Source organism: Crocodylus porosus, unplaced genomic scaffold, assembly GCF_001723895.1.
Source record: "Crocodylus porosus isolate Cpor-Errol unplaced genomic scaffold, CroPor_comp1, whole genome shotgun sequence".
Taxonomy (NCBI): domain Eukaryota; kingdom Metazoa; phylum Chordata; order Crocodylia; family Crocodylidae; genus Crocodylus; species Crocodylus porosus.
Window position 1 is genome coordinate 7,852,134 of NW_017728886.1, and position 14,103 is coordinate 7,866,236.

General features: G+C 48.8%; 1 long non-coding RNA gene across 1 annotated transcript; it reads left to right on the forward strand.

Moving 5' to 3' along the window:
• Positions 1-734: 734 nt before the first annotated feature.
• On the forward strand, positions 735-13,800 carry LOC109306538. The gene is made up of 3 exons (XR_002100031.1): positions 735-746; positions 2,101-2,104; positions 13,557-13,800. It is a non-coding gene; the product is annotated as an uncharacterized LOC109306538 (long non-coding RNA).
• Positions 13,801-14,103: the final 303 nt, after the last annotated feature.

Here is a 14,103-nt window from a genome sequence, read left to right on the forward strand (position 1 = left end):
GGACAGCGGGGCAGGCCCTATGAAGAGAGGCTATGGGACCTTAACCTGTTCAGCCTTCACAAAAGAAGGCTGAAGGGGGACCTGGTGGCCATCTATAAACTTACTGGGGGGACCAGCAGAGTTTGGAGGAGGCCTTGTTCCCCTGAGCGATTCCCGGAGTAACAAGGAATAACGGCCACAAGTTGTTAGAGGGTAGAATCAGACTAGACATCAGCAGGCGCCACTTCACGGTCAGGGCAGCTCGGATCTGGAACCAACTTCCGAGGTAAGTGGTGCTGGCTCCTACCCTGGGGGTCTTTAAGAGGAGGCTCAACGTCTACCTGGCTGGGGTCATTTGAGCCCAGTTTTCTCTCTTGCCCATGGCAGGGCGTCAGACTAGAAGATCTACAAGGTCCCTTCCGACCCTACTTCTATGAATCTATGACCCAGCAGCCAATGTCTGTTGGTCCATGGGTTACAGTGGTAACTCATGGCACTTCCTGCGGCATGTCATGAGTTACAGCTGGGAGCTGCCCTTAGATTGATTCCGCCTCGGGCTTTTTGAATGTCTGTACCTAGCCATTGAGCCTGTCCTTTATAAAGTACTCGGGTACCCCGGAGAGGCATGTGATGTGCCCTGATCAAGGGCACAGGTAGCCTCAGTTCCAGCAGGATGAATTCTGGGGCATCTCTGATGCGCACAGAAAAGCAAGGAGACTTTGCAGAGAAGAGCAAATGAAAAGTTGTTTCTGTCCTGCCTGCTCCTCGTTTAGCATCATTGTCTGTGCCTAATTTCGTATTCCCTTTCCTTTGCAACTCACCCTTCAGTCAGTGTCATTATTTCCTCTCACTGGGACTGCAAGGAAAAAAAGCTTCCTTCTTCCTACTACCTAAACCAAAATTGGATCAGGGCTGTCATCGCCTCGATGTCACAGCCCATCTGGCTTAAAGTTTGCTGTTCTGAATCATGTTGTTGTAACCCGTTAGAAATATTGCATCAACCTGACCTTTGCGGTGGTGATTAGGACAGTGACATGGTCTCATGCTGTGTTAATTCTTACACAGATAACAGCTCTTGCTCTCTGTCTGACCACTCACCAGCATGGTACCTGATTGCCTGTTGGTGTGCCTTACATTTCTTTTCATTAAATTATAACTTTCTCCCCATGGGCTCTTTTTTGTCCTTTCAAAGAATTTCTCTATGCCCTGTCATTCTTCTAGCTGCTCCTCTGTGCATGCCCCATCCCAGCTAATTTACCAGGTGTGTAAATGTATGTTTATGTGTGCGCATTTGCACACACATACATATGCATGTATGTGGGTGTATAAATATATATACATGTGTATATATGTACATGTGTACATACATATAAGTGTGTGTTTGTGTGCATACATGTGTGTGTGCCCATGCATGTGTGTATAAAATGAGCTATTTCTCACTACTGCCAACACACATAGAAGTTTGTGTGTGTGCATGTGTGTGTGTGCACACGTGTATAAAATGGGCTATTTCTCACCAATGCCAACTTCCTGGCCCATTAATTTCAATAGTGTAAGTGACAGCCTGATGCTGGAGTCCATCTATTGCCTAGTTACACTACATGCAGCTGCTTGAACTTGATGGGTAACTGTTTCCAGTGCTTAGCTGTGCATCTGCAGGAGGAAGGAAATACTTTGTCACACTGGAAAAAATAAAGCTGCCTGGATTTCCACCTCTCAGGCATCTCCTGTGACAGAGGGTGATGTCTGTCCCTTGCTCTGGGGATTTCCCAATGCTTTGGTTGAATGGCTGTTTGATTCAGTCTTTCAATGTGGGCATTTATGGCAGGTTCCTAGCCAGGCTGCACCTCCTTTCCGTGCATGGGGATGCTGCCGTCTGCTGAGCATTTCACGAGGATCGATGCAGCCTTGGGGCACAGCCGGCAGCACTGCGGGGGTGTTCTGCTGGCACTCGAAGTCCCAGTCCACTGCAATGTGATTAGCGCAGGAGGTGATACTAGTCTGCATGTGTGTAGTCAGCGATACCTGTCCTCCTGCACTTGCAAACGACAGGCCAACTGTGAGGATGGGAACTGGGTACAAAGCAGGAAGGTGAGGCTCTTTCACTGCACTCCCAGGGAGTCATGTGCATTGACCTCGGGGGAGAATCTGGACTGGTATTTAAAGGATCAATGAGGAAGAAGCCCGCAGCGGGGTGGCAAGATGCAGTAACTTTTTGCGGTGCCCTTGGGCACAGAGAGAGATCCCGCCCTGGGTCTGTATAACAGGACGGCGGTCTCTTTTTTAGCATTAGCTGCCATTTCCTCACCAGCCAGACACTGCCCCCAGAGAGGGATGGTGAGATGGATGTGAGCCAACCCTTTCTAACAGCAACAGCCACGGCTGGTCCCTGAAGAGCTGGCAGTCTCCGTGCTGGGACACACTTAGCCCTGCTGGGAATTTCGCACTAAGTGGATAAGCCAAGGCTGACTTCGGTGTGAGCTGAACATGCAGCTCCTAAGTTGCATGACAAAGAAAACTAAGCCCTCTCTTTCTAAAGTGCTGCAGGGGTGGTGGTGGGAAGGGTTTTGTTTTATTGGCATTTGTTTGAATGATTTCCAGCACTCAAAACAGAACTGCCAACGGCGCCCTGGTAAGGGGCATGAACCAGGTAAAACTATATGTGCATTTTACATGACTTCCACCTAAAGCAACAGATTTGACCACACCAGAGCCTCATTTGAACCTGTCTGGGGGACATGAACATGGGGCACTGCTCTTTTTATTGTGGGCAGAGAGCAAGAGTTTCAGACTGGCAAATGCAGGAAGCTGCAGCGTCCGGGTCCTTCCTGCGGCCCTTGTGGGAGTGCTGCATTTTAATCATACCGAGCTCCCCGTCCCCTGTGGAGAGTTCAGCTGAAATATCCCTGGCACTGAAAAGTTTCAAAACCAGCATTTGGTCCCCCCCAGGTGAGAAGAGATTTCTGATCTAAGCTGGAAAAAAAACAAGAAAAAAACCAAACAAAACCTCTTTGCTGAAGCCTGCCTGAAGGCGACTGCTAGCAATGTTTCTCGTCACTGATTAACCAAAGACAAAGAACAATTCAGTCCACCAGAGTACATATTTGCATTTAATGATAGGGCCAGTCAGTGCACCTCGTGACTTAGCACACCGTGAACAGCCCTTGCCTCCCCTGTACGTTACTGAGATTTCAGGTTCATTTCTCATGGTGACACTTGTCTTCAGCTTGGCAAATCGGATCATGATAACCCTCGAGTCTCTGGATGCAACTGCCCCACAATGTTGTGGGTTTGATTTGGCGCCCAACCTCTATTGCTGCCAAAATTGTGGCACCTCCACAACCATGGAGCCCTTTTCTGGCCTGGGTTCAGACACAGGCAGCCTGACTAGATGGATCTTGCATTGGGAAATCCCAGGGCAAGGGACAGACATTACACATAAACTGGTTTAAATGGTCAGAATCTGATGTGTTCAGTGCACATAGACCAGTTCGAAAATGGCTGAAACCGGTTTGAGATAAACCTGGTTGAATGTAGTATCAGACTTAACTCATTTGGGTCAAATCGGTTTACGCAATGTCTGTCCCAGACCCATGGGGCTGGAATAACTGAGCACAGCAGGCGTCACCCAGTTTCCAACCTGAAGAAAGGTTTGTTGGGCTCAATTTGCAAAGCAGGTCTGCTCAGACCAGCTCCCATTCCCATGCTCAGTGGGAGCTCCTGGGTTGTGGACACTTTCGAAACCCATATTTTTTTGTGGAAGAGGGACGCTGAGTCCTTTGCAAAACGCAGCTCCTCTCGCTGAGTGCTCATTGTGGCCCCAAGGCTGAAATCACACTGGGTCAGCCTTGAGATGCTGGCGTCATTATACCATCAGGGTTCAAAGATCTGGCTTTTGAAAGAGCCTCAAATCCACACACTTAACAGTGGTCTAAATTCAATATCCATCCCCTCGCCGCTCCTGGCAGACATGGACAGTTTCGGGGAAATTCTGTTACTGGAGCATCTGGGCCAGTAAAATGGCTGCATTTTGCCTCTTCTTCTCTTGTCAACTGAGCTGAATTTGCTTTCATATGGCAGGGCGGTATAATATATTTATAAGTGCTCAACAGCCTGTCTCTCACCACTTTGAACAGGATTCTGGGAGACCCGGTGGAGGGAAGGAGTGGGGCTGAGTGCTGACTGCTCTCACAGATCATCTGCCAAATCGTTTATCATCTGTTTATATCCTATAATCAAAATACACAAGCAAGCCCCTTTTCTTTTGGCTGGGAACCCTCCATGCCTGCACGCGGTTAGCTCACGTAACCGCGCCTTCAGTCTATTTATACGGGGCTGGGTGGCAAAACGGATCTTGAACATTTTGGGATCTCTGTGACAGAGAGAAAAATCACCTCCCCCCTCCAGTTATTGCAGATGCAGAAACTGAGGCACAAAAGGGAGCAAGCCACTTTCCCTAGGTGACAGTGTTTGTCCACACTGGCAGCAGGGGGCTCGGCTGGGTGGGGAAAGGCTCCCCCTGCTCTGCACACTTCAGGCCCAGAAAGAAGGCAGTGAGGATGCTCTAGGGGCGTCCCTGACATCACACTTGGGACCTGGGTTTCCGTCATGCCCAGAAGCAGCAGACCAGGTCACCCCCGGGGTTGATGCATGCAGAGAGAGAGTGGATGCGGGCGCTTTATCTCCTCGGTGGTACCACTGAAGAGCCTGCTGCCGGCGGGTAGACGTACCCAGACGCTCTGTAGCAGGGGCAGGGGCTGAACAGGCATTAGTGTAACCAGGGCTGGGCGAGGGGGACACCAGCCCTGGGCACCCATTTTGAGGCAGGGCAATAATGGTGCATAGCCACTGCAGCCACTACTGCTGCCCTGGCCTTCACGGCCGCCTCTGGACACTGAAACTGCTTGTTTCGTCTCCAGACCCATCTCGCCCATGTCACAGTCTAGGGTCCTGGAGCCAAATGGTCTGAGTAAGTAGCCTTTTCTCTCTCTCCCCCATTCCCACCCTACTTGGAGCCTCTAGGCTGCAAGCTGTTGGGGCTGGGACCATCTCTGTTTGTTAGTGGCCTAGCACAGTGGTTTTCAAACTGTGCTGCAAGGAGCCACAACAGGTCGTCGGGGGTCCTGCAACGAGGCTCAGGTTAAAGGTGGGAGTGAGGGGTTAGGGGTGATATGGAAGGGGTCCATGATTGTCGGACGTTTGAAAGCCCCGGCCCTAGCACAACCGACCCTTTATCCTGAGTGGGATCAGAGTGACAGATTATTTGCTATCCCCAGTGGTAAGGGAAACCAGAGGTTGGCAAGAAGGGTTGGCCCTCTACCCTTTCAATGGAAGAGGGACCACAGTCACCTGCTATAAGGGCAGTAGGGTTGGCTAGCATTCATCATTGCTGCCTTACCATAGCAGAATATGTGCTTGGGGCAGTCAGCTGAATCAGCAGCACAGCAGGGAATGGGACTTGGCTTCTTCTCCACCGGCCATGGCTGGAGCAAGTCCCACTGGTTCGCCCTCAGCTGCTGGAAACTTGTGGCACAGACACGGGGCCCCTGATGGGCCAGGCACTGTCTACACTACGTTGAACCCCAGGAAGAAGGGAGGAATCCATCCGTACCTCAGTCAGCAGGTGATGTCCCTGCCTCTGAGGTGTATGTCAGGGGAAGGGATGGACATGGGGAAGTAAATGAAGGAAGCCCCTGCTTAGGAGGGGGCATAGGATCTAGTCGGTTAAATGAATGTGGCAGGCTTGCCGGGCTTTGCCTGGATCTCCAGGCTTAAGAGACCACAAATGCGATTGGTGGGGCAAAACCCACCAATCAGAGACAGGCAGGGGAGGAGCCAGGAAGAGATTTCATAGATTTCATAGACATCAGGGCTGGAAGGGACCTCGGAGGATCATCGAGTCCAGCCCCCTGCCTGAAGGGCAGGAAGTCAGCTGGGGTCATAGGACCCCAGCAAGATAAGCATCCAATTTGAACTTAAAGGTGTTCAATGCAGGTGCTTGAACCACTTTCGCTGGCAGGCTGTTCCAGACCTCGGGGGCTCAGACAGTAAAGAAATTCTTCCTTATGTCCAGCCTGAAACGGTCTCGCAGGAGTTTGTGACCGTTCGACCTCGTCATCCCTTGGGGTGCTCTGGTGAACAAACTTTCCCCCAGATCCTGGTGGTCACCCCTGATAAACTTATAAGTGGCCACCACATCACCCCTGAGCCTGCGCTTTTCCAAGCTAAAGAGCCCCATGGCTCTCAGCCTGTCGTCGTAAGGTCTGTTTTTCTGACCCCCTCAATCATGACCCCCAAGTCTCTTTCACCCATAGTACTAGCCAGTGTAGCACTGCTGAGCCTATAAGGATGTTGCAGGCTTTTCCTCCCAAGGTGGAGAACCTTGCATTTTTCAGTTTTAAACACCATCAGGTTCTCGTCCACCCATTTGCTGAGCCTGTCCAGGTCAGCCTGGATCACCCTCCTGTCCTCAGGTGTGGATGCTTTACCCTAGAGTTTGGTATCATTGGCAAACTTGGCCAGTCCACTTCTGACTCCAGTGTTCACATCATTGATGAAGATGTTGAACAATATGGGTCCAAGGACAGAGCCTTGGGGGACCCCACTGCTGACAGGGCACCACGACGATTGACTTCTGTCAACCACCACCCTCTGGGTCCTACCGCCCGGGCCCCAGCCAGCGGATCGTGGTGAAGCTGAGGCCGCAGTTAGCCAGTTTTGCTAAGAGGTGTCCATGGGTTACCAAATTGAAGGCTTTTTTAAAGTCAAGATATATGACGTCAATCTCTTCTCCCTTGTCCATGTGATAGGTCATCTGGTCACAGAAGGAAATAAGATTGGTCAAACAGGACCTACCCTCAACAAACCCGCGCTGGCTATCCCTCAGGATTTTGCCATCAAACAGTCTGTTAACAATGGTCTCTTTGATAATCTAAGACCTTCCCTGGATTAGAGGTCAGGCTGATGGGCCTGTAGTTTGCCGGATCCACTTTCCTCCCTTTCTTGAAGATTGGCACCACATTGGCCTTCTTCCAGTCTTCAGGCACTACACCAGAGCGCCAGGAGTTTTCAAAGATCCGTGCCAGGGGCTGGGCTATGACGCTCACCAGCTCCTTGAGTGCCCTGGGGTGCAGATTGTCAGGGCCGGCTGACTTGAAGGTGTCCAGCTTCTCAAGGTGTTCCTTCACGAGATCAGCATTGATGGAGGGCAGGGGATCTCCCTCACCCGGGCCATAATGAGCAGGGGCGTCCCATGGGACTGACGAAAGACTGACGCAAAGTACCCATTTAGCAAGTTGGCTTTTTCCTGGGCGTCAGTTGTCAGTTGTCCCATCTGGTTCAGCAGTGGTCCAATGTTGCCCTTGCTTTTCCTCCGGCTCCCCACATGTCTAAAAAAGGACTTTTTATTGTGCTTGATACTTGTAGCCATGGCTGAAAGAGACTTGGGGGTCATGATTGACCACAAAATGAACATCAGCCTTCAATATGAGGTCACAGCTAGTAAAGCAAACAAAACCCTGGCGTGCATCCATAGATGCTTCTCAAGTAAATCTCAGGATGTCATCCTCCCACTGTACTTGGCCTTGGTGAAGCCGCAGCTGGAGTACCATGTCCAATTCTGGGCTCCACGATTCAAGAAGAATGCCGAGAAGCTTGACAGCATCCAGAGGAGAGCCACGCACATGATCAGAGGGCAGGAGAGCAGGCCTTACAATGAGAGGCTGAGCACCATGGGACTCTTCAGTCTGGAAAAGCTCAGGCTCAGGGGGGACCTGGTAGCTGCCTATAAGTACATAAGAGGTGTGCACCAGGATCTGGGAGAACGTCTGTTCACCAGAGCGCCCCAAGGGATAACAAGGACCAACAGCCATAAACTCCTCCATGATCATTTTAGGCTGGACAGAAGGAAAAACTTCTTTACTGTCCGAGCCCCCAAGGCCTGGAATAGACTCCCCCCCTGGGGTGCTGCAGGCACCTACTCTGGATTCTTTCAAGAAACGTTTGGATGCTTGTCTTGCTGGGGTCCTTTTACCCTAACTGACTTCCTGCCCCTGGGGACTTGATGATCTTCAAGGTCCCTTCCAGCCCTAATGTCTATGAAATCTATGAAAATCTGGAGGAGAACTGGCCCTAAATTTTAATGTGTCTGTCTTTACTGGTCCCTCATAACTGCATTTTCTACCCAAATTACCAAAGTTTTCAAACAATTCTCAGTAATGCACTTTCCGGGCCATTCATTTTACCTCTCATTTTCTCAGGCTATCGTATTTTGACCTCCATCACTGTAAATGAGATAAGAATAAATGCCACATTATATATCACCATAATGTTTAATTGCACTTCATTTCAAGGAAGTTCCCTTGAGGAATTTCTTGAAGGTACACTACCAAAGCACGCGTGTTTTGGGAAGAAATGTTAGTACCCCAGTAAGGAGAAAGAGCTGGTACTATAACTCAGGGCATACAAGAGCTTCTTATTTTAAATCCATTTCCAACCACAGAGTTCTGCGATTCTGCAGTGTAAGCTGTGATGACTATTATATTCCATGGCACCTCATCTGTGTGAGCCCTGACCTGGGACTGAGGTTTCTGGCCCAAAAACCTACTTTATTTTTCCAGCACAGGTCACATTTGAGATATGTTGCACATTCCAGCAGGTGCATTCAAGGCTGAATCATCCTTGGAAGAGCACAAATTGGGCACTTAGACAAAGGAACTCTCTCTGGGTAGAGTTTACGCCAGGACCTTCTCAGTCGATATCTGGTTTGGCAAGGAACAAAAATCCACAATACAAAAATGTTCAATCAATATTTCAAGTTGTTTAAAGCAGAGAGATGTTTTTTCTTCTGCGCACATACAGTAGTTAGGCCTGGCCCGTGACCGGAGTTCCCATGTGCTACAATCATAGAAATAACAAAAAAATTGTCCATGACTAAAATGTTACCAAGCTGCAGATGTCATCATCACAACAAATTCCGCTTTGGGAGGGATAGATCCTGGACACTTGAGAAACTTGCACCAATGTTATCAGTGAAAACAAATAGTTGACATAAGGTGTACAACTCCAAAGCGGTGTAACATCCGGATGATCTTCAATCTACTAAAAATGACCTCATGAAGAATAAGGGGTAAAACTCTATTGGTGTAGGTGCTGTTTTTTATAGCTTATCTGGAGGTCAGCCTTTGCTCAAGACTAATTCCCCCAGCACCTAGTGGCAAGGTACTCTACTAACACCTACCACATACAGCTATCCTGGGATAACTAGTCGTCTCCCCATCCCAGTTCCAGCATAATTTATACTAGTGTACAAACTGATGTTTTACACTGGTATAAATTTGTTTGGTAGGCCTGGCTCTGAGTCTTAAATTATCCTTAGAACAACCAGCCAGATGATGGCTTCTTTAAAACCCATTATTTCTCTTTAGCTCTACTTTCTGGATATAGCAGCCTAGACATCAGCCACGATTGCTGGCATGATGCCTCCGATGGCCAGACCGAGAAGAAGGGGAAAGTCTTTACCAAAGTTATCACCAAACCCATCTGCAGGCTGAGCGGATGCTGCCAAAGATGAAGGATACTTCCCCCCGTAGCATGCTGTGGCTTTGTGAACTTTGTTCATACCATGCTGAGCACCTGGTGCTTCTCACACAACTGTGGTCTGGTCTACAAAGGGGACAAGTTTTATCGGCCCATTCAGAAAAGCATGGTAACACTCTATTAGTGCAAATGCACAACTCTGCTGCTAACAAGAGGAGGGCCAGGAGCCCTGTCATGTAACGGGGCGGTAGGATCGACTGGTTCAACGGTACCTGTTACAGGAGCAGTTTTCACGGACTGTGGTTTAGTGCTCAGAGGAAACACAACTCCATCCATGAGTGCTTGAATGAATGAGGTAGAGCCTTGAGGCTCTTTCAAGCATTCAAACAGGCAACAGTACCCAGAGAACTACCGTGGGAGGAAGTGAACCCATCTGAACAGCTTGCTACCTCCAGGCAGCCAGGCTGAAAATGAAAGCCAGATGGTAGGCTGTGAGCCCTTGGTTAATAATAATATGTAGATGGTTGTATAGTGCTTTTCATCCATCAGTCCCAAAGTGCTGGGCAAACAGGGCGGGTATCATTTAGCTCTGTTTAAGAGAGGGGGAAACTGAGGCACATAGCGATGATGTGACTTACTCGGCATCACCCGTCAGAGCAAACAAAAGCCACTGTGCCTCAGTCCCAGGTTTACCCACCATCGCCTCCTCCAAAAGCACAAGCTCCTGGTTTCACGCTGCAAGGGGGTAGACTCCAACTCTCCATCATGTTAGATGCTGGGGTTTGCAGACCTGGAAGCTTTTCAGCTGGGGTATTTTTCACCAGTCACCTAAAGCACGAGGGAGGAATACAAGGGACGGGCACAAGCTCCAGGCACACTCTGTCACACAAACCAGACTGCTGGCCTTCCCTCATCTCCACCAGCACGGGACTCACGTGGCTGCTTCTCGTTCTTTCCTTGCTACCTGATCCCACTGAGAGGTCACAGAACCAGTCACATGCCTGTTTGCTGACTGAAGCCTAAGAGAGAAATTCTTCCTGGAAGAAAGGATTGGACTGCCTGACCCTGTGGTTTTTGTGCTGAGTTGCTTCTCCATTTTACAGTAAAAGACATAACTGTTCACTATGTAACACAAAAATACTCACTTACACTATTTCATGGCCTAGCGCTCTAGGCATGAAGCAGCGGATCCATCCCGTTCCATGCTGATGCGTATGCTTTACAGCGTGATAGCGTACAGATTACCTCACATGCAAAAGCTGGGACACTGACAGTGGGGCTAAGGTGCGTGCGCTAGTAAATTAACTGTGCAGTCACGGTAACTGGATGTGCAAATGCTCAGATGCATGCCCAGCAGATGGCACGCTATTGCTGTAGTGCGCATGTGGCTGTGGTCATGACACGGGAAGATTACCCATGCGAGCCCAAACAAATGCACTCTGGTTTGATTGAAACGCTAGATTCTTAAGTGTAATATCTCAAAATGCTTTCTGTGCTTTAACTCATCAGCTCCTTCACGCTTATTGACCTGAATATTAACAAAAGCACGTTCACAGCCAGCTCTGTTGCCACTCTCCCTTGGGAATAATTCGACACTCTAACTCAGGCAGTGCCTGAAAGGGGCAAGGGAAGATGGGGAAAGAGACCAGGGATCAAAAGCATTTTAAAATGGTCTTGTTAATCAGTCATCAGCAACTGGGTAAATTCAGCCTGAAGTCTTTCCTTTTGAGGGAGAGAGGTATCAGCCAGACACGTCTTTAATGAGCAGATTCCGATCCGCTCTAATATTCCTTAATACCTTTCTAGAGGAAATGAACCGTGGGGAGAAGAGGTTGGTGGAATGAGAAGAATGCAGATAACGGGCCGTCTACAGCATTCGCAGGCACAGGGCTTGGGAGCAGGCGTCTGTACGCCGACACTTTGTGCGTACAAGGGATTGGGTGCAGCAACTCCCCCTCACATATCCTGTTAGCAGGCGCTCTCTTTGGTCACTGCACAGGCCTATTACACTTGGGACATGGAAGGTTTTCTCCTTCCCAGCGCAGGATTTATCCTGCCCCATCTTTACTTCTTCACTAGCCATCCCTGGCACATACCTGGTCCAGGTATATTTACTCCAACCCATCAAACAGATGTGCAATGCCCCCTGGACATGATTTAATGGCCTGGCAAGAGGTTGCAGACACTTGTCAGGCTGTCGGACCATTAATCTAAGAGACAGGGAGACAGTTGACATTTCCGGGGCTGACAACGTAGCATGGTCTGTCTCGGGCCCGATTCTCCTGCCCAACCAGTATAGATCAGGAACAACTACATGAAAGTAACAGTTGCTGTTGTGTCATAAAGATAAGAAAACTATGTACCGATAGCTTGGACCCAAATAACCATATGTATTCCTTTTCATGGCCTAGTCCGGCAGAAAAGAACAAAAATGATTAGAGGCCTGGGAGGCAAGACTTAGGAGCTGAAACAACTAGGGCTACTTAGAAAAGGAGACTGAGAGGGGATTTGATAACAGTCTTCAAATCCTGGAAGGGTGATTACAGAGAGGATAGAGATGGGTTTTTCTCCAAGACCATAGGGGACAGGACTAGGAGCAATGACCTCAAGTTTCAGCAGGGGAAATTTAGGTTCTAGATTCGGGGGGACTTTCTGACTATGAGGATGGTCAACCAGGCTACATAGAGAGACTAGGAAATCTCCATCTCTGGGCATTTTCAAGAGCGGGTTAGACAGACACTTGACTGAGATGGTTTAATCAGGGATGATCCTGCTGCAGGCAGGAGGCTAGACAAGACAACCTCGTGGGGTCCTTCCCACCGTACTGCCTTATGAACCTATGATCTTATATATTCCAATTATTCAGTGGAAATACAGTTCAAGAGGATAGCTGAAACCAGGATCCACTATGCAAATACACGCTAGGAACCTCTTTGGGTATTCAGTTTAGATTCAGTATTCCAGGAAAGCCCTCAAAATGGAGGCAAACACATTAGTTTTTGCCTCCAAAAACACAAGTTGTGTGTGTTTGCACAACTTTTAGCACATCTGGCTGTTAGCAGTCTGCCCTCCCCCGGAGAACAAGGGCGTGAGGAGAAGAGACTCCCTCTTAAAAGCATACGTCTGCGCACCACCGCGATCACGAAGCCGAACCGAGACCACCGCTGCCATTTCTGAGAGCAGAAAACGGGACTGCATTTCACGAAGCCTTTGTGACACAACTTCCCACTATCGCTGACACGGAAAATAAAAAGAAATTTATGGGGCTTGGTCCACAGGCAGCAAAAGCCACTATCGATTCCAGCAAGGCTCTTACACGCAAGTAATTCAGATCCCTCTTCAATTTTGAAGCAAGCTCTAATTTAATATCATTATGTCTTCATGCCCCCACACATTCCAACTGTCTCATTCACTGAGCTTTTATTGGGCTCTGGATAATTTATGGCTAGATACACCGTCTTTTATCTGACCTATTTTTAGCTCTTCCCGCTTTTTACATATTTTTTTTCCTCCTATCACAACTGGCAATTAAAGTGAAAAGATTTTTTTAAAAAAATTACACTAGAAGATCACATCCTGTAGCCACATCTGCATTTAAAAGAGAGACCCATCTTTATTTGTCCTCCTTAATATAGTACAGGATGCCTTTGTTATTACTGTGGCACTGCAAGAATGTGAGTTAATGATGAAAAACAACACCGCCCCTTTCACCTCTTATACTCTCCTTCCTTCCTTCTCTTGCTCTTACTTCAGTAAAGACACAGGCACTTATGGATGACCTTACACTGCAGCCAGCACTGAGTAAAGGTGACTTTGCTTGATTTTCAAAGGTGCTGAGTCCCCACCGTTTTCATTCGGGTCAATAGGAGATTCCAGTGGTGCAAATCAGGTCCACAAACATGACTGGGGCTCATCCCCACAAAGAGCAGAGCACCACTTCTCCACTTCTGCTGACTTCTGTATGAGCTGTGAGTGCTTCGCACAACTCAGCACTGGGCCCAGTTGTTTAAGAGCTCCGCAGTCAGACGAGCGGAGGGAAGGGGATAATGTACTGCCATAAACCAGCCGGGAGAGTCAGGTTGACTGTGGGTATCTTCGGTACTGTTGGTTTCTCTTGATTGAAAGTCTTAATATCAACACTGCATAGCTTTGTGGGCCAAACCATGGTTTGGTGTAAACCCTCTGCGCTCCCACTGTCATCCTGATCCAATCTATCAGATCTCCCTTCTTCTCCATAGACTGAGACCTTGTAGTCAAGGAGAGGCAATGATCCCCAGAGCTACAGCCCAGAGTTTCACACTCCTGGCAAGGTCACTCATGGGGAATGGGCCTGAGGGGCGGCTCCAGACAAACCACAGTCCAAACCCAAGTCCTCAGCAGCGGATCAGGTGGCTCAGGCAGAAAGAGATGTCAAGATCTCAATGGTTGTAAAGACAGAAGAAGGCTGCATCAAGATGGAGATCTCCTGTTGTCTGGGGCTCTCCCTTGCCGCTGGGCTAAGATCTCCACCTTGTCAAGATCATGCGGGTGTTGTTTCAGTGCACCACCCTCCCCATATTCAGCAGTCACAGATAGGCTTCTACCACA